The following is a 27,533-nucleotide window of genomic DNA, read 5'->3' as shown; positions in this document are numbered from 1 at the left end:
CATTCACAAGTTTTTTTTGGTTATTAAGAGCTTCACTTTCCCTGATGCACAATATACCAAACCCTTTCAAGAATTGATAGATTTAGTTAAGGAATATCATAAGCCCAAGCTTCCCCTAATTCTAAGATGCTATCATTTGGGAACCTGGGAATCCATATCAGGATTTTTGACTAAGTTAAGATGACTGGCAGAGGCATGTGACATTTGTTTAACCCTGAATAAGACGCTGACAGACATTTGGTATATAGGATTAATGATGTAACCATGCAAAAGCTCCTTCTAGCTGAAGCCCAACTGGACTTCAAACAGATACAGGTAGACAACCCTTTATCCAAAATCCCGAAATCTGAAAAGCTCCAAAATGCAAAGGTTATTTTGTAAAGTTTTTTTTCTCATTAACAAGGTTGTTTAGCATGCAAACAGTTAACCCAAGTTGACACCCACTCAATGCGTGTCACTTAGATGCAACGTGTGGGGCGTGGCCCAGCACTGGCAGGCCTAATTTTCTTTCAAGGCCCATTTTACTGATTGAGTCTACTCCTCCGGTAAGATTTTTTAAAAATTTCACCATCAAACTTTCACTTATTCTGAAATTCCAAAAATTCTGAATTCCGAAAACCAGCTGGTCCTGAGCATTTTGGATAATGGATAGTGTACCTGTACTACAACTGGAAAATCTGCAAAGGGGAGCATATGAGTTGCAGGATATTCTGATGGAAGTGGACACACTCACCAGGCTGACTGAGCTTGGGGAAACCACTTGAGTGAAGGAAATTGTATAGCCACACTCAGGATATATCTTGGACAGAGGGATTCTAGGTCAGCCCACAGCATGACCACACCAAAAAAGGGGATGTGAAGTTGTGCAGAGTAACTGAAGACTGGGAGGCAGCAAGTTAAAATTTAGTGTTTGTAAAATTGTAAAATGAGGAATGCATTGTTTGAAAGATTATGTTTTTTTTCTGTGCTTAGAGAATAAAATGGATGTCTGTGAGCAGAAGCTTGGGGGTTTGCAGGTACACAGAGGGTAACTGAACTGAAACTTTTGTATGGAAAGGCTATATAATTAGCAGGCCAAACAGAAGTTTTTATCAAGAAAACAGATTTTGAATTTAGCCAATCAATTTGAACCAGACATTTGTATACCAAAAAAATTAACTTTAAATCTGATAGTTTTGACAACATAAGATCAAACCTCTGTAAGAAATATTGTTATGTCATCACAGTATAAAAGAAGGGGGCAGTTAGACAAAGCCCCAGAGCTAACTGTCGTCTGTCAGAGCTAACTGCCCTCAGCTCTTGAGAGACAAATTGGCTATCACAGTCATCTCCATCATCTAAAAGAAACTACCAACGATGGAAAAAGGCATTCCTGACAGAAGACTTGACAGAAGAAAGTACAGAACACTCCAGAAGATACATAACCTAGCTGTAATTTCAAGAAACTACATTCTACTTTATGTATATGAGTGAGTTTGGTATTTATTGGAACAGCATACCATTAGAATCTTGCTTAATTTGGGAATAGTTAGTAGTTAGAATGAATTTATTCAGTTTGTTACTGGTTTGATTAATTTGTTCATTGTTAAAGTGAGATGGCTAAATTGCTGCTTGTTGATTTTGAAGTGAGTGGCAGGGATTTATTTTATGTAACCACTAGAGTTGCTGAAAACAGGTTACACCACTTTTCACACTCTTTTTACAGATTATAGGGTGTGGTGCTCCTCTTTGGGTATTTCAGTTTTAGTTCTCAAAGGGGTTCAACCTTTGCTTTACAACAAAAGCCAAATGGTCAAAATTTTCTTCAGAATCCAGACCAGCAAACCATTGTAGTTGCTGTGAGTATGTGAATTTGAGATTGCAAACAAGTCCTACTGGACCAAAATTGATTAAAAGAATGTATAGCCTGGCATCCAGGAGAGCGCACACCCTGGAAAGTCCACCTACATCTGGTTTGGAACAGTTAAATTGCTTAGCAACATCCAAATCTGAACCAATCAAAATAATAATCTGGGTAATGGTCATTTCGTTCAAACTGTCCATACCGTTTCAGTGATCGTAGGACCAATCTTTCACAAAAGTTGGTCTGGACTCCAACGCTTAAATGTGTGCAAGCTCCTGGTGAGGCTGAGAACCTATACCGGGAAACTTTTACAAATTAAGGGTACAACTGCAGTTTCAGTCTCTTATGAGAAGCAGATGATTCAGTAACACTGATTATAGTAAAAGCATCTGGCCGAAACCTTATGGGGTGAAATTGGTTGAGAGTCATTCACCTAGATTAGCTCAACATTAGATTAGATTACTTACAGTGTGGAAACAGGCCCTTTGGCCCAACAAGTCCACACCGACCCGCCGAAGCGCAACCCACCCATACCCCTATATTTACCCCTTACCTAACACTACGGGCAATTTAGCATGGCCAATTCACCTGACCCGCACATCTTTGGACTGTGGGAGGAAACCAGAGCAAACCCACACAGACACGGGGAGAACGTGCAAACTCCACACAGTCAGTCGCCTGAGGCGGGAATTGAACTCGGGTCTCAGGCGCTGTGAGGCAGCAGTGCTAACCACTGTTCCACCGTGCCACCCACATTTTTAAATTAGAAAATGGCTGCATAAATGAAGTCTGGCTTAAATACCTGGATGGCTTCAGAAAAGTCAAGGGGCTATCAAAGGAGCCAAAGCTAATTGCATGTTGACCAGGAAATAATTCCATGATTCTGCAAGGCCCGCCCAGTGCCATTTGCTATACAGCCAACGGTAGATGCAGAAATCAAAAGGTTGGAAACTGAAAGAATCATCAAACCACTCCAGTTTGTGGGATGAGCTGATTCAGTCATACCAATTTTGAAGCCTAATGGGTCACTTCACCTTTGTGGAGTTTTAAAGAAATGATAAACCATTTTTTGCAGTGGGATAAATGCCCAATCCCTTGTATGAAGAATTTAAATGCAAAACTGACAGGAGACTGTCCTTCATGAAGCTGGACATGAGCTACTTGAAAGAAATATAACCCTCCTGAATGCATCATAAATTTGTCAAAATTAAACAAATGTACATTTAAAACCTCTTGATAATCCTTTTAGGGGCTCAAAATACTTAATTTAAAATAATTTCATGATTTGCTTTGTAGATGTATTTAAAACTTCTGCTCAGCTAAATTGAATTTTAACTGAGTGAAATATAATAGTCTGCCAAATGTTCATAAGAAGATTTCATTGCATAACAGTATCAAAATACAATTCAAAATGAATAGATTAAAATCTTTGAAGTATTGGAAGAGACAGCATTATTCCACTCTTCCAAAGGCAAAGGATTGCTGGATGGTCAGTCATTGTAAAGATCAAAGCAATTAGGAATGCCAAAATCTAAATCTCAATTATGTTGAATGTGAACGAACACATTATCCCCTGGATAATGAACTCGAGTAAATCTGAACACTTAAATACTGCTGGTCAATTTAATGGATACTTATTCCAAAGAAAGGAAGAAATCCTCTCATCATGTGAAATTGTCAATAGCTTTTAAATTCACCTTTCAAATTGTACTTGACTCCAGAACTCTCTGATTGATATGGTTCATATAGCTTCAGAAGCTGACACAGCTTACTGAAAATTCCAAACTTAGTGAAATATAAAAGCAAGATGGATTGTAACATTAGTGGGCGGCACGGTGGCACAGTGGTTAGCACTGCTGCCTCACAGCGCCTGTAGACCCGGGTTCAATTCCCGACTCAGGCGACTGACTGTGTGGAGTTTGCACGTTCTCCCCGTGTCTGCGTGGGTTTCCTCCGGGTGCTCCGGTTTCCTCCCACAGTCCAAAGATGTGCGGGTCAGGTGAATTGGCCAAGCTAAATTGCCCGTAGTGTTAGGTAAGGGGTAAATGTAGGGGTATGGGTGGGTTGCGCTTCGGCGGGTCGGTGTGGACTTGTTGGGCCGAAGGGCCTGTTTCCACACTGTAAGTCTAATCTAATCTATAAATTGTAGTTCTGATGCCAATTTACAAGTATGTGAGGTCATGTAGTGCCATGTTTCCCACATTCATTGGTAAGGTGATCAGCATGAATTACATCACCATTTTCAGGTCACAAATTCAGGAAAGATCCTCAGATTGCATTGTTCAAAGCCACTATGACTTCCGTCTTGAAGGACAAAGGCAGCCAGTACCTGAGAACATCACCACTTTCAAATTTCCCTTGAAGACATTCAACATCTTAACAGGGGAATTTATTGCTTTTCCTTCACTGTCAGCGGGTAAAAATCCTGGAATTCCTTCCCGAAAGACATTATGGGTCAACCTGCAGCAAATGAAATGCAACAGTTTAAGATGGCTGCTCATCACCACCTTCTCAACAGCAATAGGGATGGGCAATAAATGTTAACCAGCCAGTTTCTTGTCACATGTCAGCTGAAGCCTGGATATTGTCCATATCCTGTTGCATTTGAACATGGACTGCTTCAATATTTGAGGAGTCACAAATGGTGCTGAATATTGTGCAATCATTGGCAAACACATCCACTTCTGCAGGAACACCCACTTCTAAGGAACTTCTGCAGAGATGTCTTGGATCTGAGATGACTGACCGCCAACAACTATGACCGCCTTCCTAGGTGCCAGGAATGACTGCAACCAGGGGAGAGTTTGGCCTCTGATATCTTTGATTCCACTCTTGCTTGGGCTCCTTGCTGGCATACTTGATCAAATGTAGTCTGATGTTAATTGCTCATGAGCTCATTCTCATCTCATCTCTGGAATTCATCTCTTTTGTCCATATTTGAACCAAGGATGAAATGAGGTCAGGAACTATGTTCACCTGGCAGAACTCAAACTAGGCATTGCTGAGCACGTGCTGCTTGGTGACACGATTGATGATCGAGTATAAACAAAAGGGATAGTAATTAACTGAGTTGGATTTGTCCTGCTTTTTGTGTACAGGATATACCTGGGCAATTTTCTACATTGTTGAGTAGATGCTGGTATTGTAACTGGAACAGCTTGACTATGGGAGCAGCAAGTTCTGGAGTACAAAGGGCCCATGTGCTTTACTGTATCCAGTGTAAGCAATCAATTCTTGATACCATGGATGAATTGAGTTGGCTGAAGACTAGTGTCTGTAATGCTGGGGACCACTGGAGAAGGCCGAGATGGATCATCTACTTGGCACTCCTGGTTAAAGATTGCTGCAAATTCCTAAGCCTTATCTGTTGCAATGATGTGTTGGGCTCTTCCATCATTTGAGACGGAGATATTTGTAGAGCCTCCTCCACTAGTGAGTTGTTTTATTGTCCACTATCATTCAAGACTACTTGGAGTACACAACTTAGATCTGATCCATTGGTTGTGGGATCACCCAGCTCAATCTGTCACTTACTGCTAATGCTATTTAGCATGTATGCAGTCATAAAACAGAGAACATTGAACATAGAATGTTACAGCACAGTGCAGGTCCTTTGACCCTCAATATTGCGCTCAATACTCTGATGCCCATCTAACCTACATCTGTACTTTATTATCCATATGTATGCCCATTGCACATTGTAATGACTTGAACGTTGGCAAGTCCCTTACTGTTGTAGCAGCCTGTTCCATGCCCCTACTACGTTCTGACCAATATTTGATTGCTGTCCTAAATCTATCACCCCTCAGTTTAAACTTCTCTTGTGTTAGCCTTCATCATCCGAGGAAAACGGCTCTCTCTGTTTACCCTATCTAATCCTCTGGTTATCTTATATGTCTTGATTAAGTCACCTCTTCTTCTCTCCAACAGAAACAGTCTCAATTGCATTAACCTTTCCTTGTAGGACCTTCCTTTCATACCAGGAAGCATCCTAGTAAATCTCCTCTGAATTCTTTCCAAAACTTCCACATCCTTCCTATAATGCAGTGACCAGAACTGCTCGCAATACTCCAGGTGCGTCCTTACCTGTGACTTGTACAGCTGAAGCATGACCTCATGGCTCTGAAACTCAATCTCCCTGCCAATAAATGCCAACACACCATATGCCTTCTTAACAAACCTATCAACCTGGGTGGCAACTTTCAGGGATTTATGCATCAGGACACCAAGATCTCTCTGTTCATCTACACTGCCAAGAATTTTACCATTAGCCCAGTACTCTGCATTCCTGTTACTTCTTCTGAAGTGAACAACCTTACACTTTTCTGCATTAAACTCTATTTGCCACTTCTCAGCTGAGCTCTGCACCTTATCAATGTTCCTCTTTAACCCACAACATATCCACAACTCTGCCTACCTTAGTGTCATCCACAAATTCACTAACCCACATCCAGATTATTTATAAAAATGACAAACAGCAGTGGCCCCAAGATAGATCCTTGCACACATCACTGGGAGATTAGCTCCATGATGAACATTTCTCATCAACCACCACCCTCTGTCTTCTTTCAATTTCTGATCCAAATCGCTACATCACCTTAAATCCCAAAACTCCGTGTGCAATTTTGTGCAATAGCCTACCGTATAGAACATTATCAAGTGCCTTACTGAAGTCCATACAAACCACATCAACTGCTTTACCTTCATCCACCTGTTTTGTAGACTTCTTGAAGAACTCAATAAGGTTAGTGAAGCATGACCTACCCTTCACAAAATCATTTTGACTACCTCTAATCAAATTATTCCTTTCCAGATGATTATTAAATCTACCTCTTTTTACTTTTTCCAACATCTTATCCACAACTGAAGTAAGGCTCACAGGCCTATAATTACCAGGGTTGTCCCGACTCCCCTTCTTAAATAAGGGAACAGCATTTGCTATTTCCCAGTCCTCTGGCACTCCTCCTGCCGACAATGATGACATAAAGATCTAAGTCAAAGGCTCTGCAATCTCTTCCCTAGCTTCCCAGAGAATCTGAGGATAAATCCAGTTCAGGAGTCTTATCTATTTTCAGATCTTCCAAAATTACTAAAACCGCCTCTTTGTCAACCTCAATTCCATCTAATCTTGCAGCCTGTATCTCTGTATTCATACTAACATTGCCCTTTACAATGTGAATACTGACAAAAAGTATTCATTATGCGCTTCCTCTCTGCCCTCAGATTCCACACACAACTTTCCACTATTATCATTGATTGGCCCTAATCTTACACTAGTCATTCTTTTATTCCTGATATACAGAGAGGGTATTCCTTGATTCTATCCGCCAACAAATTCTCAAGACCTTTGTTGGCTCTTCTTAGCCCTCTCTTTAGATCTTTTTTGGCTAACTTATAACTCTTTAGCCCCCTATTGAGCCTTCTCTCCTCATCCTCACAAAAACCTTCTAATTCCTCTTGACAATAGCTTCAAATTCTTTAGTAAATCATGGCTCCTACTCTTGACAACTACTTCCCTGCCTGATAGATACATATTTATTAAGGATCCGCAGTAGCTGTTCCTTGAATAAGCTCCACATTTTATGTGTGACCATCCACTGCAATTTCCTTTCCCATCCTATGCATTCTAAATCTTGCTTAATCGCATCATAAGTGCCTTACCCCCAGTTTTACATTGTTCCCTGCAGTATATACCTATCCACACCAATTGCTACCATAAACATAGCCGAATTGTGGTCACTATCATCAAAGTACTCACCTCCCTCCAATTCTAATACCTCCATTCCCCAACACCAAATCCAATATGGCATCGCCTTGTTGGCCTGTCAACATACTGTGTCAGAAAACCCTCATGCACACAATGAACAAAAACTGATCCATCTAAACTACCTAAACTACTGTATTCCCAGTCAATATTGGGGAAGTTAAATACCCCCATAACAACCCAGGATACGAATGCTACAGGAAGGAGAGAAAGAGAGGCAAGAGCGAAGCTGGAGTGTGGGGGGTGGGTGGCATTTTTGATAAGGGATAGCATTACAGCTGTGCTGAGGGAGGATATTCCCAGGAATACATCCAGGGAAGTGATTTGAGAAATAAGAAAGGGTTGATCGCCTTACTGGGATTATATTATAGACCCCCTAATAGTTAGAGGGAAATTGAGAAACAAACTTGAAAGGAGATCTCAGATATCTGTAAGAATAACAGGATGGTTATAATAGGGGATTTTAACTTTCCAAACATAGACTGGGACTGCCCTAGTATTAAGGGTTTAAATGGAGAGGAATTTGTTAAGTGTGTACAAGACAATTTTCTGATTCAGTATGTAGGTGCACCTACTAGAGAAGGTGCAAAACTTGACCTACTCTTGGGAAATAAGGCAGAGCAGGTGACTGAGGTGTCAATGGGGGAGCACTTTGGGGCCAGCGACCATAATTCTATTAGATTTAAAATAATGACGGAAAAAGATAGACCAGATCTAAAAGTTGAAGTTCTAAATTGAAGAAAGGCCCATTTTGACAGTATTAGGCATGAACTTTCGAAAGCTGATTGGGGGCAGATGTTCGCAGGTAAAGGGACGGCTGGAAAATGGGAAGCCTTCAGAAATGAAATGAAAAAAATCCAGAGGGGTGGCATGGTGGCACAGTGGTTAGCACTGCTGCCTCACAGCACCAGAGACCTGGGTTCAATTTCCGCCTCAGGCGACTGACTGTGTGGAGTTTGCACGTTCTCCTCGTGTCTGCGTGGGTTTCCTCTGGGTGCTCCGGTTTCTTCCCACAGTCCAAAGATGTGCAGGTCAGGTGAATTCGCCATGCTAAATTGCCCATAGTGATAGATAAAGGGTTAATGTATGGGTGGGTTGCGCTTCGGCGGGTCAGTGTGGACTTGTTGGGCCGAAGGCCTGTTTCCACACTGTAAGTAATCTAATCTAAGAAAGTATATTTCTATCAGGGTGAAAGGGAAGGCTGGTAGGGATAGGGAATACTGGATGACTAAAGAAATTGAGGGTTTGCTTAAGAAAAAGAAGGAAGCATATGTCAGGTATAGACAGGATAGATCAAATGGATCCTTAGAAGAGTATAAAGGAAGTAGGAGTATACTTAAGAGGGAAATCAGGAGGGCAAAAAGGGGACCTGAGATAGATAGCTTTGGCAAATAGAATTAAGGAGAATCCAAAGAGTTTTTATAAATACATTAAGGTCAAAAGGGTAACTAGGGACAGAATAGCACCCCTCCCCCCTCAAAGATCAGCAAGGCGGCATTTGTGTGGAGCCACAGAAGTTGGGGGAGATACTAAATGAGTATTTTGCATCAGTATTTACTGTGGAAAAGGATATGGAAGATACAGACAGCAGGGAAATAGATGGTGACATCTTGCAAAATGTCCATAATACAGAGGAGGAAGTGCTGGATGTCTTGAAATGAGTAAAGGTGGATAAATTCCCAGGACTTGATCAGGTGTACCCTAGAACTCTATGAGAAGTTAGAGAAATGATTGCTGAGCCACTTGCTGAGTTATTTGTATCATCGATAGTCACAGGTGAGGTGCCGGAAGACTGGAGGTTGGCAAATGTAATGCCACTGTTTAAGAAGGGTGGTGAGAACAAGTCAGTGAACTATAGACTAGTGAGCCTGAAGTCGGTGGTGGGCAAGCTGTTGGAGGGAATCCTGCGGGACAGGATATACATTTATTTGAAAAGGCAAAGACTGATTAGGGATAGTCAACAGGGTTTTGTGCATGGGAAATCATGTCTCAAAAAGCTTGATTGAGTTTTTTGAGGAATTAACAAAGAGGATTGATGAGGGCAGAGCAGCAGATGTGATCTATATGGACTTCAGTAAGATGTTTGACAAGGTTCCCCATGGGAGACTGATTAGCAAGGTTAGATCTCACGGAATACAGGAGAACTAGCCATTTGGATACAAAACTGGCTCAAAGGTAGAAGACAGAAGGTGGTGATGGAGGGTTGTTTTTCAGACTGGAGGCCTGTGACCAGTGGAGTGCCACAAGGATCGGTGTTGGACCCTCTACTTTTTGTCATTTGCATAATTGATTTGGATGCGAGCATAAGTTAGTAAGTTTCAGACAACACCAAAATTAGAGGTGTTGTGGACAGTGAAGAGGGTTACCTCAGATTACAAGAGGATCTGGACCAGATGGGTCAATGGGCTGAGAAGTGGCAGGTGGTGTTTAATTCAGATAAATGCGAGGTGCTGCATTTTGGGAAAGTGAATCTTAGCAGGACTTATACACTTATATAATGGTAAGGCCCTAAGGAATGTTGTTGAACAAAGAGACCTTGGAGTGCAGGTTCAAGCTCCTTGAAAGCGGAGTCACAGGTAGATAGGATAGTGAAGAAGGCATTTGGTATTGAGTACAGGAGTTGGGAGGTCATGTTGCAGCTATACAGGACATTGGTTCGGCCACTGTTGGAATATTGTGTGCAATTCTCATGTCCTTCCTATTGGAAAAATGTTGTGAAACTTGAAAGGATTCAGAAAAGACTTACAAGGATGTTGCCAAGGTTGGAGAAATTGCGCTATAAGGAGAGGCTGAACAGGCTGGGGCTATTTTCTCTGGAGTGTCGGAGGCTGAGGGGTGACCTTATAGAGTTTTACAAAATTATGAGGGGCATGGATAGGTAGGCAAATTCTTTTCCTTGGAGTGGGGAGTCCAGAACTATGAGGGTATAGGTTTAGGATGAGAGGGCAACGTTTTCACACAGAAGGTGGTACGTGTATGAAATGAGCTGCCAGAGGAAGTGTTGGAGGCTGGTACAATTGCCACACTTAAAAGGCATTTGGATGGATATATGAATAGGAATGTTTGGAGGGATATGGGCCGGGTGCTGGCAGGTGGAACTAGATTTAGTTGGGATATCTGGTTGGCATGGACAAGTTGGATTGAAGGGTCTGTTTCCATGCTGTACATCTCAATGACTCTATGACTCTATGACTGTATAACTGCACTATTACACTTACTCCTATCGAGAATCATCTTTGCTATCCTTTCCTCAACATCTCTGGAACAATTCAGAGGCCTATAGAAAACTCCCAATGGGGTGACCTCTCCTTTTCTGTTTCCAAACTCAACATAAAGTCCTCAAACGTTCTCTCAGCTGCGGTAATACTATGCTTAATTAACAATGCCCTCTTTTACATCATCTCTGTTCTTGCTGAAACATTTCAATCACGAATCTGCAACAAGCATTCCTGTCCTTCCTCCAGCCAAGTGTCTCTGAAATGGCTACAACATTGAAATCCCAGGTACCAACACATGCTGCAAGTTTACTCCCTTATCCCAGATGCTCCTGGCATTGATGTACACACATTTCAAACCAACATCCTGATTGCCGGTGTCCTCTTGTGACCTTATGAACCTATCCCTTACCTCAGTACTTTCACTCTCCTGTACACTGGAACTACACTTTACGTTCCCATCCCCTGATGCTTTAGTTTAAACTTCCAGGAGAGCATTAGCAATCTCACTCCACCTCCCAGGATATTGCTATCCAAAATGTTCAGGTGAAGACCATCCTGCTTGTAGACATCACACTTTCCCCAGAAAGAGCCCCAATTATCCAAGAATCCAAAACCCTCCATCCTGCACCATCCCTGCAGCCACGTGTTCAGCTCCACTCTCTCCTTATTCTTTGCTTCACTAGCACATGGCACGGGCAAGAAACCACAGATAACAACTCTGTTTGTTCTCACTCTAAGCTTCCACCCTATCTCCCTGAATTTCTGCCTTAAATGCCCACCTTTCTTCCTACCTATATCGTTGGTGCCTATGTGCTCCATGACTTGGAGCTGCTCCCCTCCTCCTCCAGGATCTCAAAAACATGTTCTGAGACATCATGAACCCTGGCACTGGGAGGCAACACACCAACTGTGAATCTCTCTCATTCCCACAGAACCTCCTATCTGCCCCTAACTATGGAGCCCCCAATGACTAAAGCTCTCCTCTTCTCTCTTTCCCCCTGAGCAACAGGGACAGACTCTGTGACAGAGATATGTGCCCCATTATTTGCCCCTGATAAGTTGTCCCCCCTCAACAGTATCCAAAATAGTATATTTGTTGGAGAGGGGAACAACCACAGGGGATCCCTCCACTGCTTGCCGGTTCCCTTTCCTACCCCTGATGGTTCCTTTTTCACATGGCTCTAACTCCTCTCAACCCTCTCTGCCTCCTGAATGATCTGAGGTTCATCCAACTCCAGCTCTAGCTCCAGTTCCCTAACATGGTTCTCGAGAAGCTGGAGTTGGGTGCACTTCCTACAAATGAAGTCAGCAGGGACACTAGTAGTGACCCTTACCTCTCACATACTCAGGAGGAACATTCATTTGCCCTAACTTCCATTTCCCCCATTCTAAATTCCCAAATAAACCACTGAGAAAATGAAATACAAAAAAAACTTAACACCTTACCAACTGATGCACAGCCCTCTTTCCTGATTCGAGGAGGAGGATGTGTGGGAGACACTACCTGAGTAGTGTTTCGGGTAAAGCAACCACCCAAATGTCCTTCTTGGTGGCTTCACCTGGCTAACACCTTATTTTTAGGTATGCCTGATGCTGTTCCTGGCATGCTCTCCTCGACTCTCTATTGAGCCAAAGTTGATACCCTGGTTTGATGTTAATGGTTGAATAGGGGTGTGAAGATACAGATTGTGCAGGAGTACAATCTTGCTGTTGTTAATGACCTACAGTGTCTCGGGGTTGCCCAGTCTCAAGTTGTTAGATTTATTCAAAGTCTATCCCATTTTGCACAATGAGAGTCCCACACAACGCAATGGAAGTTATTCTCAATGTGAAGGCAGGACTTCACCTCCATAAAGTATGCACAGTGGTCACTCTCACTGATACCGTCATGGGCAGATGCATCTTTAGATTACTTACAGTGTGAAAACAGGCCTTTGGCCCATCAAATCCACACCGACTCTCCGAAGTGCAACCCACCCAACTCATTCCCCTACATTTACCCGATCACCTATGGGCAATTTAGCATGGCCAATTCACAAAACCTGCACATTTTTGAACTGTGGAAGTAAACCAGAGCACCCAGAGGAAACCCACACAGACACAGGGAGAACGTGCAAACTCCACACAGTCAGTCGCCTGAGGAGGGAATTGAATCCAGGTCTGTGGCGCTATGAGGCAGCAGTGCTAACCACTGTGCCACCGTGCTGCCCAATGCAGCTGACAACTTGATAATGGTATGGTCAAATTTGTTTTCCCTCTTGTTGGTTCCCTCACTACCTGCTGCGGACTAAGTCTATCATTTATATCTTTTAGTATCTGACTAACTCAATCAGTAGTACTGCTGACAAGCTACTCTTTGTGGTGGGCATTGAAATCCCCCACCCAGAGCATATTTTCTGCCCTTGCCACCCTCAGTGCTTCCTCCTATTGTTGCTCAACATGGAGGAATCAGCCGAGAGTAGGAGTACATGGTAATCAGCAGGAAGCTTGCTTGCGCATGTTCAACCTGAAGCCATGAAACTTTGTGGGGTCCAGAGTCATTGTTCAGGACTCCCAGGGCACTCATCCCTCCCGACTATATACCACTGAGCCGCTATCAGAAAACAAGAGATCATAATACTTTTAATGAAACTAATCTTGCTTTAATTTCTTTCAAAGAATGCCTTGGTTAACAGAATGCACTTCTTGTTGCTGTGGAAGGGCTGTCAACATCAGGTTCCTCCCACCCCGATAATGCTCTCTCCCAACCTCTTCCATCAGGCAGAAGATCTTGTAGCTTGAATATGCATTTCACAGTTCAAGAATGGCTTCTTCCCTGCTGTTATTGGACTGCTGAATGGATCTCTGTAATTTCAAATAATGTTGATCTTGCTTATGTTGAACTTGCTTTGCGCACCTCTCTGTGTGCCTCACTGTAAGCATCCTATGATCTGTATGTCCCTGTTTGCTATGATCTGCCTGCACTGCTTGCTAAACAAAGCCTTTCACTGTACATTTGACTGCAATAAGTCAAATCAAATCTGTATGATGGCAGTTTTTTTTAATGTTCATTTACTGGGTGTGGACAATAATCGTTTGGCCAGACTTTATTTCCAAATCACAATGCAATGGGACAATACAAGCTCAAAGAACACAATATTTTCTGCATAGGTAATTTACAGCCTTGAGGTCTCAGAACTTCAGTAGAGAGGACCAACTCTCAGCTTTTCACACCATAACTGACACCGATTTAGCAGCCCTTTTCTCTTTCACTACCATTAACAACCCTTTTTCATTTGACCTCTATACCATATGTTCGCTCACTGCTCCTCCATTTCTGTCAAAAGTAGAAAAAAACCCAACATGTTTTAATTCTGCAAATGACTCAAGTTGGATTCAATAAGTTAACTTTTTTTCTCACTGCACAGCTGCTGCCAGACCTGCTGAGTTTCTCCAGTTTTCTTTAGGTTTGTTGCAAGTTGCTGGCATCTGCACTATTTTGCTTATATTTCCCATTCTTAATTACCTTTGAGAAGGTAATGGTGAGCTGTCTTCTTGAATTTCTAAAGACCTTGAAGTATAAGGGCACCCACAATGCCATTAAGGAGGATTTTGACCCAGCTAGAGAGAAAGAACAGAGATGTATTTCCAAGTCAGGATGATGTGTATCATGGAGTGGAACCAGCAGGAAATGTTGCTCCTTAACGTCCACTGGCCTTCTCCTTCTTCATGTTAGAGGTTATTAGTTTGGAACATGTTGTTAAGGTGACTTGCTGAGTTTCTGTAGTTTTATCTTGTAGATAAAATACATTGCCACCACAGGACAATATGGTGAAGAAAGTGAATGTCAGAGGTGGTGGATACGTTCCTGTACTGCAGGCTGTTTTGTCCTGAATGGCTTTGAGCTTCCTAGTGTTATGGGGTGAACAATCATCCAGTCAAGTGGAGAGAATTCCATAACACTAATAACTTGAGTTTGGTGGATAGGCTATGAGGAGAAAAAAAAGAGGCAGCATGGTGGCTCACCAGTTAGCATTACCACCTCATATTGCCAAGGACATGGGTTTGATACCGCCCTCAGGCGACTCTCTGTGTGAAGTATATGCATTCTGACCATGTCTGAGTGGGTCTCCTCCAGGTTCTACGGTTTCTTCCCACAGTCCAAAAATATGTTCTGGTCCAGTAGAATGGCCATGCTAATTTGCCCCATAGTGTCCAGGGTTGTGCAGGCTTAGTGGACTAGCCATGGCAATTGCAGGGTTACAGGGCTGGGGTGGGTTTGGTTGGGATGTTTGGTGTGGACTCAGGCTGAATGTCCTGCTTCCACAATGTAGGGATCTATGATTCTAAAGTGAGATTTTAGCTGCACAAATCCTAGCCTCTGACCAGTTCTTGTAGCCATATTATTTATATGACTAGTCTAGTTCAGCTTCTGGTCAATTATAACCTTGAGGAGTCAAGAGTGTGGTGAAGAAAAAGCACAGCAGGTCAGGTAGTATCAGAGGAGCAGGAAAATCAAAGTTTCAGCTTTTGCTGTGCTCTTCCAGCACCATATTCTTGACTCTTATCTCCAGCATTTGCAGTCCTCACTTTCGTCCAGTTGTAACCTGAGGATGTTGACAGTGGGCTATCAGTCATGGTTATGCCATTGAATGTCATGGGGTGACCAATGGGCATTGCCTGGCATTTGTCTGGCATGAATAACATTTGTTATTTATCAGCCCAAGACTGGAAGTTGTCCAGGTCTTTCTGCAAAATGACACAGACTGCTTCTAGTTCTGAGGAGTGCTGAATGGTGCTAAACACTGCACAATCATCAGCAAACCTCTGACTTCATCAGTCATTGATCTGTACAGCTTGGAAACTCATCCATTCCAGCTAGATATCCTAAATTAATCTAGTTCCATTTGCCAGCATTTGGCCCTCCATCCCTTCTGGATTCAGAACTGGCTGGCTAACAGAAGGCAGAGAGTGGTTGTAGATGGGAAGTATTCTGCCTGGAGGTCAGTGTTGAGTGGGGTCCCACAGGTCTCTGGTCTTGGGCCTCTGCTCTTTGTAGTTTTTATAAATGACTTGAATGAGGAGGTTGAGGGATGGGTTAGTAAATTTGCAGATGACACTAAGGTTGGAGGTGTCATCAATAGTATAGAGGGCTACTGCAGGCTGCAGCACGACATAGACAGGATGCAGAGCTGGGTTGAGAAATGGCAGATGGAGTTCAACCTGAATAAATGCGAAGTGATGCATTTTGGAAGGTCGAACTCGAATGCTGAACATAGGAATAAAGACAGGATTCTTGGCAGTGTGGTGTAACAGAGGGATCTGAGAGTGCAAGTACATAGATCCCTCAAAGTTGCCACCCAAGTGGATAGGGTTGTTAAGAAAGCATATGGTGTTTTGGCTTTCATTAACAGGGGGATCAAGTTTAAGAACTGTCAGGTTTTGCTGAAGCTCTACAAGTCCCTGGTGAAACCACACTTGGAATATTGCATTCAGTTCTGGTCGCCCTACTATAGGAAAGATACAGAGGCTTTGGAGAGGGTGCAAAGAATGTTTACCAGGATGCTGCCTGGACTGGAGGGTTTGCCTTATGAAGAAAGGTTGAATAAGCTCGGACTTCTATCTCTGTAGAGAAGGAGGAAGAGAGGAGGCCTGATCAAGGTATACAAGATAATGAGAGGAATAGATAGAGTCAATAGCCAGAGACTTTTCCCCAGAGCAGGATTAACTGGTACGAGAAGTCATAGTTTGAAGATATTAGGAGGAAGGTATAAAGGAGACGTCAGATGTAGTTTCTTTATGCAGAGAGTTGTGAATGCATGGAATGCATTGCCAGCTGTGTTGGTGGAAGTAGAGTCATTGGGGACATTTAAGTGACTGCTGGACATGCACATGGGTGGCAGTGAGTTGAGGGGTGTGCAGGTTAAGTTACTACATTAAATATTAGGATTAAACCTCAGCTCAACATCGTGGGCCAAAGGGTCTGTTCTGTGCTGTACTTTTCTATGTTCTATGTTAAACCCTTCCTATATGTATCCCCATTCAGATGTCTTTTAAATGTTGTACTTGTACCACCCTCCACCACTTCCTCTGGCAGCTCATTCCATACAGACATTGCCATCTGTGTAAAAAGGTTGCCCCTTAGGTCCCTCTTAATTCTTTCTCCTCTCACCTTAAACTTATGTCTTCTAGTTTTGGACTCCCTCACCCCAAATAAAAGATCTTGACCACATCCATGCCCCTCATGATTATATAAACCTCAATAAGATCACCCCTCAGCCATCCAATGTTCCAGGGAAAACAGCCCCAGCCTATTCAGCCTCTCCTTATAGCTCAAATCCTCCAACTCTGACAACATCCTTGTAAATATGTTCTGAACCTTTTCAAGTTTCACACATCCTTCTGATAGCAGAGAGATGAGAATAGAATGCAGTATTCCAAAAGTGGCCTAACCAATGTCCTGTACAGCCGCAACATAACCTGCCAACTCATAAATGCAATGCACTGACCAATAAAGGAAAGCATACCAAACGCCTTCTTCATAATCCTATCTGCCTGTGACTCCATTTTGAAGGAATTTTGAACCTGCACTTCAAGGTCTCTTTGTTCAGCAACACTCCCCAGGCCCTTACCATTAAGTGTATAAGTCCTGCTCTGATTTGCCTTTACAAAATGCAGCACCTCACATTTATCTAAATTAAATCCTATCTGCCACTCGTCAGCCCATTGGTCCATCTGATCAAGATCTCATTGTACTCTGCTGTCCACTGCGCTATTGATTTTTGTGCCATCTGCAAACTAATTAACCATATCTCTTATGTTCACACTCAAATAATTTACATAAATGATGAAGAATAGTGGGCCTAACACCAATCATTGTGGCACACAGCTAGTCACAAGCCTCCACTCTGAAAGGCAACCCTCCACCTCTACCCTCTGTCTTCTACCATTGAGCCAGTTCTGTATCCAAATGGCTAGTTCTCTCTGTATTGCATGTGATATAACCTTGCTAACCCGTCCACCATGAGGAACTAGTCAAACATCTTATTGAAGTCTGTGTAGATTATGTCCACCGATGCCCTCATCATCTTCATTACTTCTTCAAAAAACTCAACCAACTTAGTGAGATACACTTTCCTATGCACAAAGCCATGTTGATCATCCCTAATCAGTCCTTGCCTTTCCAAATACATGTAAGTCCTATCCCTCATGATCCCCTCCACCAACTTGCCCACCACTGATGTCAGCCTCATCGATCTATAGTTTCCTGGCTTTTCCTTACCACCTTTCTTAATTAGTGGCACCACATTAGCAAACCTCCAGTCTTCTGGCACTTCATCTGTGGCTGTTGCTGATACAATATTTCAGCAAAGGGCCCAGCAATCATTTGCCTAGCTTCCCAAAGGTAATTGATTAAGTAGCAAAATGTAGTTGGCCAAGGACACAACCGTAAGGAACTTCGACAGAGACATCCTGAAGCCAAGATGCCTGACCTTCAACACTCACAATCATCTGCTTTTGTGCCAGGTATGACTCCAAACAGTGGTATAGTTATGTGGAAAGGATTTCCAATCTAAAGCAAAACATACATCTTATAAGGTATAGTGCCAATTCTTGTTATTCAATATTCGTCAAAGAATGAGGTACTGCTCAGATTTCATTAAATTTCCTTTATTTCCATCACTCACAAGGGATTTGTTCAGCTTCAAAAAACTTGGAAATAGTGCAGAAGGTGGTTACATGATTCTGGCCTGACTTTATGTTGTTTTCAATATGACTACATCTTTCACTGTGTTGGGCACTTTTCAAGTAAATGCAATGTGTTCTCAACAAAACTTTCTTGCCAAAATAAAGCAACATGTGACAAATTACTGAGTACTCTTCTAGAAAACTGTTTTTCTTATTTAACAATTACCACTGAAGTTTAACTCAAGCTATTCCCAGCATTGAAATTAATCACCACTCTGAGGATTGTGTGGTGAGTTTGTTAATAAAAAATATTAGTTTATATGCAAATAGATGGAGCTAAGATACAGATCACTTAATTTCTAATTTAGTATTGAAGTGGGAGATCAACCATTTTTCAGCCAGCTGGTGGTGAAGGCTCAGTGGGCCAAATGGCCTACTTCTGCACTTATTTCCTGTGTTTCTATATCCTTAAAGTAATGTAGACCAGACTACAGAAAGGTCTGACCCTTCTCTTATATGTCACATCCCTTTGCTATAGATCAGTCATATTTATAATTAGACACAGAGCTGCATACAACTTAACTTTACTTTATGATCTCTGGCCTTGTAATCTTGAACTTCTCTTGAGGTGCTTTTCCTACAAGAGTTTGGGAAGATTAATATTTTAATTAGAGAACTAAACCTACCTTTGAAACACTGTGATTACATCCGTACAGGCTTTAATGTGGAACCTTGACCTGTATCAGACTCAGTAAATCAGTTTAAAGTTAAACCTTGAGAAGCCATGAATTATTTACAAAGAGGTTTTCAAAGCTGGTAAAATGCCTTTTATTAATTTCAACTGCGTTTTTGTAGATTGATAAAATTACTCTAATCCTTGAGGCACAATTGACAAAAGAACTCATCAGAGGCTTAAAGGAATTACCATTAATGTCCTGCATCTCCCTCTTTCGCATCTCCTCCTACTTGGTTCCAAGGGATTAACCTTCACTGAAAAGCAAGTAGTCTTTCTTGCTGTAAGTATCATAGAATCATAAAATCTCTACAGTATGGAAGCAGGCTATTATATCCATCAAGTTCACACCAACCCTCTGAAGAGCATCCCACTCAGATCCATCCTCCTATCCTATCCCTGTAATCTCATTTCCTATAGCTAATCCACCTAGCTTGCACAGCCCAGGACACAATGGGCAATTTGGTATGGCCAATCTACCTTGCTGCACAATTTCAGACTGAGAAAGAAAATAACATAGAATCCCTACAGTGTGGAAACAGGCCCTTCAGCCAAACAAGTCCACGCTGACCCTCCAAAGAATAACCTACCCAAACCCATTCCCTACGCTTTTCTCCTAACTAATGTACCTAACCTGCACATCTTTGGATTGTGAGACGAAACCAGAGCACCCAGAGGAAACCCACGCAGACACAGGGAGAATATGCAAACTCTGCACAGGCAGTCACCCGAGGCTGGAATCAAACCTGGATCTCTGGCACTGTGAGGCAGCAGTGCTAACCACTGAGCTACCATGCTGCCCCTGGTGGCTTATGTCTGGAATGCATTGTCAAGGAAGACAGTTAAGGCAGGTAACCTCAAACTTTTAAAAGCCTTTGGACATGCACTTGGTGGTGTCTTTTTCATTGTATGATTTTATGTGGTGACAGCCATGAACACGCTGATATATTCTGAAGCAATAGCCAATGGCACTTGCTAGTTTGTTCCTTTGACTGTACTCAGTAAGTTGCTATATTACAAACCGGCATCATCCCATGGAGTATCAGCACTTACTTAGGGCAGTCCAGTCATCTCTGGGAACATGCAGGGTAATTCACATGCTCAGTGCAAGTATTGCCCAATAACAGCACTAATGTTATTCCACTGTTTGCCACCATTATTATAACTATGGCAATGTTATGGACACAGCTTTTCCTTCAATATAATACAGACTTCAGCTATAAGGATGCTATTTCTCTGAAGCATAACAAATTCCTTCCCAGGTATTCACTTTGACAAACAGTAAGTTTTCCTGTGTTTTGCTGCCAACAGTCCACCAACACAATGAGAGACAGTCTCAGGATAGTCCACAAGGTATTACTTTTCCTAGGAACAGTAAGCTTATGGAAAAGGTTTCTAGCTTGGACTTACAGCAGATTTGCTGAATTATTTTGGGTTCGAGCAGGAGCTATTTCTGTTGGTGTAGAGAGTACCTCATACAAAAAGTAGGAACTCCAAAGCATCATCAGAGAGATTGCTTGAACCAATTTTCAATGTTTGTGGAGGGTGGAAAATGTCGGGCTTTTCAATGTAACCCTTACTTTATACGCCTGGGAATCACATGGCATCAGGTGAGCTGAATATTCTCATCTTTATCCCTGCTTGAGCTATGTTACTGATGTAAAAGGTATGATTATTTATTGATGATAATAAAACCAATCATTTGAAAAGTTTAAAACTTGTCTGCTTCTTAATTCTGATAACCTTAAAAGAATTAATAATCAAACGAAATGTCCTTGCACAGCATTAGGTGGAGGCTGTAGTGCTGGTGGTTGCAACCTAGTGATAATATCACTGGGCTAGTAATCCAAAAGTCTAGACTAATACTCTGGAGATGTAGGTTCATTATCCCAGGCCAGCAACTGATTGAATTTAAATTCAATCGATTAGATCTGTAATATTAAGCTTATCTTAGTAATGGAGACTATGAAATCACCATCAGTTGTCGTAACAATCTATCTCATTCAGTAATGTCCCTTCTGGGAATGAAATCTGCCATGCTTACCTGATCAGGTCTACATGTTACTCTAATCCCTTGACCTTCAACTGCCCTCTGAGCAAAGTATTGAGATTAATGACAATTATTGTTCCGCAACAAATATTTACTTTCATGTTATTCCTCAGGAAAGACCAGAGAAACCTAAACAAAAAGATACATACCATATATGGCAAGGATCACAATGAATATTTCCACCAAACTACAGATGTGCTCATCCACATGACAGTACCACGTGGCCTGTTTACAAGCTCATATCAACAGAGATGCAAACATTTTAAACGGATTGTGCAAGAGTTTTCGGTAGGTGAATTTATACCTTCCCTGTTATTCTACAGTCTGACTCATGGCTGTCTGAACTAGGTGAACATGTCAATCAATATTCTTTTAACCCAGAAATCCTCAGTTATTCCCAGGACTTGGAGCAGCTAATGGAATGAAACTTGTGGTTTACCGCTGCCCCATTCAACTGCAGTTGTCCATTTGGACATCAAGGATGGCAACACTGCCTTTCAGAACTTCAAAGGAATGACCAAATTAATATTAACTTAATTGTGAAATGAATAAACAACATCAAGCTACTTTGATGGCCTTTGAATGCCATTTCTCACTGACTAAATGGTGATCAATATTCAATGATGTGTACCACAGTCAGTCTCCTGTAGGCTAAAAGAAATAAAATGATGCCTTGATTTTACTCAAATCACAGGCAAAATTACAGCTAAAATGGATAACATGAAGATAATATGATACAAAATCAAAAATTAAATTTGTGTTGGGTGACAGGGAGAAGGGGAGAAACTGAGTTGATTGCTCATTTGGAAATCTAAGCTATTTGATGGGCCAAACTGTCTCCTTCTGTACTGTAGCCACTCAGTGACTATATAGAAGTTCATAGCAGCCCTACAGAAACAATCCCTTTACATCATTTTACCTGGTTTGCATTAGTCTGTTGCTGAAACTATAGGAGGCCAGAGGATCAGCACATGAAAACCTTCTCATTTTTAGGGCAAGTGCCACATGGACATCAAATGCAGTTCTCATCCAGACTACTCTTTATGTACCAAATCTAGATAGAGCACTGCTTTTGTCCCTGTTAGCAGTTAGCAGTTCTATGCATTGGTATGGGTCTGCATATAACATATAAGAACAATAGAGAAGGAACAATAGAGAAGCTATAGAAAAGAATGGCAAAAATGATACCAGAATGGAGAAGTTGTAACTTTCAGGAAAGACTGGACAGATGGGACTTATTTCTCTGGAACATGGAGACTGTGAGGTAATTTAGTAGAGCTTTAAATGAAGCAGGGATTCAAAAGTATAGACATAGAGAAGATATTTTCATTAATGGCAGCATTCAAACCTAGGGATTATAAAGCTAATATGAGGAATTCAGTTAAAAGTCTTACCTAAGAGAATGGTTAAAATGTGAATACAACACTTGAAGCAGCTAAGTCAAAAGCTATGGATATGTTTAAGGGAGATCTGGATAAACACAGGAGGGAATAAGGTTAGAAAGATATCCTGATAGACTTTGCTGATATAGACTGAAAGAAGTATATATAAATCTGCATGGAACAGTTGGATCTTAAATACAAAATATCCATTAATTATTATGAGACATCTGATTTATCTTAGTTACAAAATGATCATTACTAAATCTAGTCAGCAATTCAGAATGTACAGTGCTGATGCAGATTGTATGTTGTACATTTCATTAGTGGGCAGCACAGTGGCTGAGTGGTGAGCACTGCTGCCTCACAGTTCCAGGGTCCCAGGTTTGATTGCAGCCTTCGGTGACTGTTTGTGTGAAGTTTGCACATTCTCCCCGTGTTTGCGTGGGTTTTCTCCGCGTGCTCCAGTTTCCTCCCACAGTCCAAAGATATGCAGGTCAGGTGAATTGGCCATGCTAAATTGCCCATAGTGTGAGATGCATTAGTCAGAGAGAAATGGGTCTGGGTGGGTTACTCTTTGGAGGGTCGGTGTGGACTGGTTGGGCCGAAGGGCCTGTTTCCACACTATAGGGAAGCTAATCTAATCTAATCTTATAAAATGCACTGCAACAACTCACCAAGACTTCATAGACAGCGCCTTCCAAACCTGATACCTTTACGACCTCAAGGTGTGAAGGCAGTAGGTAAATGAGAACATCATCACCTGCATGTTCTCCTGCAAGCCATTCACCATCTTGAATTGGAACTAAATTGCCATTCCTTTACTGTCAATCAGAAAAATCATGGAGCTCTCTTCTTACTGTCTGTGACTGACACCAGTGGGTTTGCAGCAGTTCAAGAAGGCAGCTCACCATGAGGGGAATTGGAGATGGGCGTACATGCTGGCCTAACCAATGATACTCATATCCCATGAAACATTCTTTTGATCAAAAACGAAAAATCCAGGACACGGATTGTGGTTAGAATGTCAAAATTGTTTGTGATAGAAATGAAGTCTGCTTTGTTGTAGTCATGTGATTGCTACCAAGCGGTCCATTAGGATAGATTGCATTTCTATCCCAATCCAAACTCACTCGACAGGGGGTAGCTGAGGTAAATCACATAGGCTGGAAAAACACAGTAGGTCAGGCAGCAACCGAGGAACAGGAAAGTTGATGTTTTGGGCAAAAGCCCTTCATCAGGAATTCACATATACACACTCATAGTGAAACTAGATAGGCACAATAGGAAGAAAGGGATAGAAGGATAGGCTGATAGAGTTAGATGACATGGAGTGGAGGAAAGAGAGTGTGGAATACAACCAACAATTTTGATCTGTGGGGACAAGTGGCTGGTTTCTGTGGCGTAAATTCTATTTTTGACTTGAATCTTTAGTTGAATACCTTGATACAATACATAAAGTCAGGGGAGGCCTCAAAGAAACTTAATATGAAAGTTAGCTTGGACCAGTCTGCTGCTCCTACTAGTGGTCAACTGAGGAAGAATAGAAGTGAAGTCTGACCACTTTTACAAAGCCCGAGGACAGAAACTGAAATACAGTATTAACTTCTGTTCCAGTTCTCTCTTTCCTGAATTACGAAAAACCGGACTCATCAGATCTCATTTCTCAATGTCAACATGGAAAGCATATGAGTTTGCAGTGGATACATCAGATACTTGCCATCAATTCAAATAAAAACAAAGCCCAGTAATATCATGAAGATGGCTTCATGAATATTTACTAAAAAGTTGCCTTGAAAATTGAATACTAATGAAATAGCTACTTATATGAAAATTATCAATAAAGACAGAAGAAGAAAGAACACAATTCATTTTGAAGTCAGAAACAATTTGTTGGTTTTGATAGCTTTGATTAATTTTGTTTCAAAGTAATATTTACATTTTGGAAATTTATATATTTTTATGGCAGTAGCCAACACCACCACTAGATGGAGCACCACATGACATGAAATTAATCAGAGGAAGGAAATATCAGGGTTCACATACCTGTCAATCACTATCACCATCAACCATATAGTCATACAGCATGGAAACAGACCCTTCATTCCAACCAGTCCATGTCGAACATAATCCCAAACTGAACCAATCCCACCTGCCTGCTCCTGGCCCAAATCCATCCAAACCTAGGAGGAAGTGAGGACTGCAGATGCTGGAGTTCAGAGTCAAAAAGTGTAGTGCTGGAAAAGCACAGCTGGTCAGCAGCTTCCAAGGAGCAGGAGAATCGATGGTGCAAGCATAAGCTGATAAAGAGCGTATGCTCAAAACGTCGACTCTCCTGCTCCTCGGATGCTGCCTGGCCAGCTGTGCTTTACCAGCGTTACACTCTTTGACTCCCTCCAAACCTATCCTGTTCATGTATCCATCCAAATGTATTTTAAATGTTGTAATTGTACTCACATCCACTATTTCCTCAGGAAGTTCATTCCACATGCAAATAACCCTCTGAGTATAAAACCTACCCCTTCATGTCTTTTTAAAATCTCTCTTGCCCCACATTAAAAATATGCCCCCGGTCATGAAATTCACCATCTTGGGGAAAAGACAGCTACCATCAACTCTATCTATATCTCTCATTAATGTATACATTTCTCTTAGGTCACCTCTCAATGAAAAAAAGTCCCATCCTATCCAATCTTTCTTTATAACTCAAACCTTCCATACCCGGCAATATCCTGGTAAACTTCTTCTGAACCCTTCTTCATTATTTTATTTATTCAGTTCAACAATTTGCAATGGCTAAGTAGCAAATAGGTAATCTTGTACTTGTGTTTTCAAATTTATTCATAGAAAAACAGAGAAATGGGTTTTAAAAAGCCATGTCAGAGATATCCAATTTCTAAAGTCTCTTCCTAATCCTTCTTGTTGCAACTGCTTTCTGGTTACAGCTGTAAATGTGCAATGAATCTTGGTGACTATTGTTAGGTGCCCTATTTCCTATACTGGCCTTATGCTGTACGATCTTATTTTCAGGTCTCAAACAGCACTAGTTTATCAAGCAGTAAAGTGCCGAGGGCAAAATATTCATAGCAAACTTCCATCAAACTTACAATGTTGCTTATACTTTATTCTCCAGTTTATATCATTTCATAATTGCAACACAAACACACACATTCCTCCTTCAACATTTACTCCGTGTTGTGTTTTGCCTCAGTCAGTATCTTAGTAGAGATAGTCCTCAATTTACAAATATCCAACTTATGATGCTTGTATTTAGTACCACCACACATAATTTTAAAGACCCGACATATGAATGTTTCCTGTAATTATGAATTGCTCCTTTCTATTGTCCTGTATTGTGTTCTGACTTGCAAAAAAATCACTTTACAAATGGAATCCAAAATGGAACCTGCTTACAAGCAGGGAGCTGTCTGAATACTTGTCAATGACATATTCACAATACTGTATACCACTGGAACATAGCATGTGACCTAAGGATGTAAAGGTCTGAGACTCCATCTTACTGAGGGTCACTGGAAGCATGACATGCAAATAGAAATATGCTTTTCTTTGTAACCAAATAGTTTAATAAGCCCAGACATTTGTGTGCCTGGGAATGGAATATTTACTTACATTAGTGAGTTCTATTGGATTCTTCAATACTACATTATCCACACTCAATCAATATTATGAGAAATAACATTAGCATTACATAATCAGGTAAAATATCCTGTTGAGGGAAAACCCACATAACTCCCACATCTCGTTCTGAAGAAAGGTCACACAAACCGAAACATTAACTCTGATTTCTCTCCACAGATGCTGCCAGACCTGATGAGTTTTTTCTGTTTTTGTTTACTTCCATACCCACTGACACAGAGTCACAGCAATATGTACCACCTACAAGATGTGATACAGATACTCACCAAGGCTCTTTAACAGTAACTTCCAAACCAAAGATCTCTACCACACATGGAAACAGAAACATGGGAACACCACCACCTGCACATTCCCCTCTGAGCCACAAACCTGAATTAGAAATATATAATTGCTTAATCAGCGTTGATGGGCTAAAATCCGGGAATGCTCTCTGAAATGAGACGGTGGAGGTCTCCCAACTCCAAGGCTGCAGTGTTTCAAGAAAGCAGATCACCACTGCCTTCTCCAGGGGCAGTTAGGGATGGGGAAATAAATAGTGTCCTTGCCCATGATTTTTATGAACAAATAAAAACAGTCCCACAGTGAGGTATAGCAGTGTATTGATCAGAACAAGAACACTTGCCTATTTTTAATTTTCTTTACCCTGGATATCAGACATTACCTGAATAGTACCCTGGCTAAAATCAGGCAAATCAGCATTGACCTCTTGGCTTGAATAGCTCACTTCTGCAATAAGTATTGCAATTATCAATCACTCAAAGAGAAGCCTTTTGCAGAAACTTTATAATTAACTTAATACCATGTAGCAAATGACAATCTAGGCAAATTTCAGGCTGTGCATTGAGCCTAATTTGACAGCAATTGCCAAAATTCAGCCCAGCTTTATCTTAGTGGTGAATTCAAATATATTTCAATTACTGAGTGACAGTTCCAGCTAAATTTAGTTATGCCGCAATGTCTGAAACATTATGTGTTTGGCACTGCAGGAATTAAATGACATGCTCCAGAAATTCTGAACTTACATTAGAAGAACAAAGGTGTATCTCCTTTTCTGCAAGAATATTTCAGTTAAAATTACAAATATGCCATATTAGCATATGACATTACCAATATCTATCTATCTGCTTTTAGATGTTACCTTTGCTTTCTGACACATTTGTTCCTCACACAAAATGCTAGTTGCATGAACACAGTTGCCTCCAATGTAATTTATTTATCCTG

The 27,533-nt window shown here is 41.4% G+C and overlaps 1 long non-coding RNA gene across 1 annotated transcript; it reads left to right on the top strand.

Moving 5' to 3' along the window:
- The first annotated feature begins 474 nt into the window (after positions 1 to 474).
- Positions 475 to 27,239, top strand: LOC132807004 (uncharacterized). Its single transcript, XR_009641908.1, has 3 exons — positions 475 to 545; positions 21,390 to 21,564; positions 26,472 to 27,239. It is a non-coding gene; the product is annotated as an uncharacterized LOC132807004 (long non-coding RNA).
- The last annotated feature ends 294 nt before the right edge of the window (positions 27,240 to 27,533 follow it).

The sequence above is a fragment of the Hemiscyllium ocellatum genome, chromosome 3, assembly GCF_020745735.1.
Source record: "Hemiscyllium ocellatum isolate sHemOce1 chromosome 3, sHemOce1.pat.X.cur, whole genome shotgun sequence".
Taxonomy (NCBI): Eukaryota; Metazoa; Chordata; class Chondrichthyes; order Orectolobiformes; family Hemiscylliidae; genus Hemiscyllium; species Hemiscyllium ocellatum.
The sequence above is the reverse complement of the archived record's forward strand: the minus strand, read 5'-3'. Positions and strand labels throughout refer to the sequence as shown.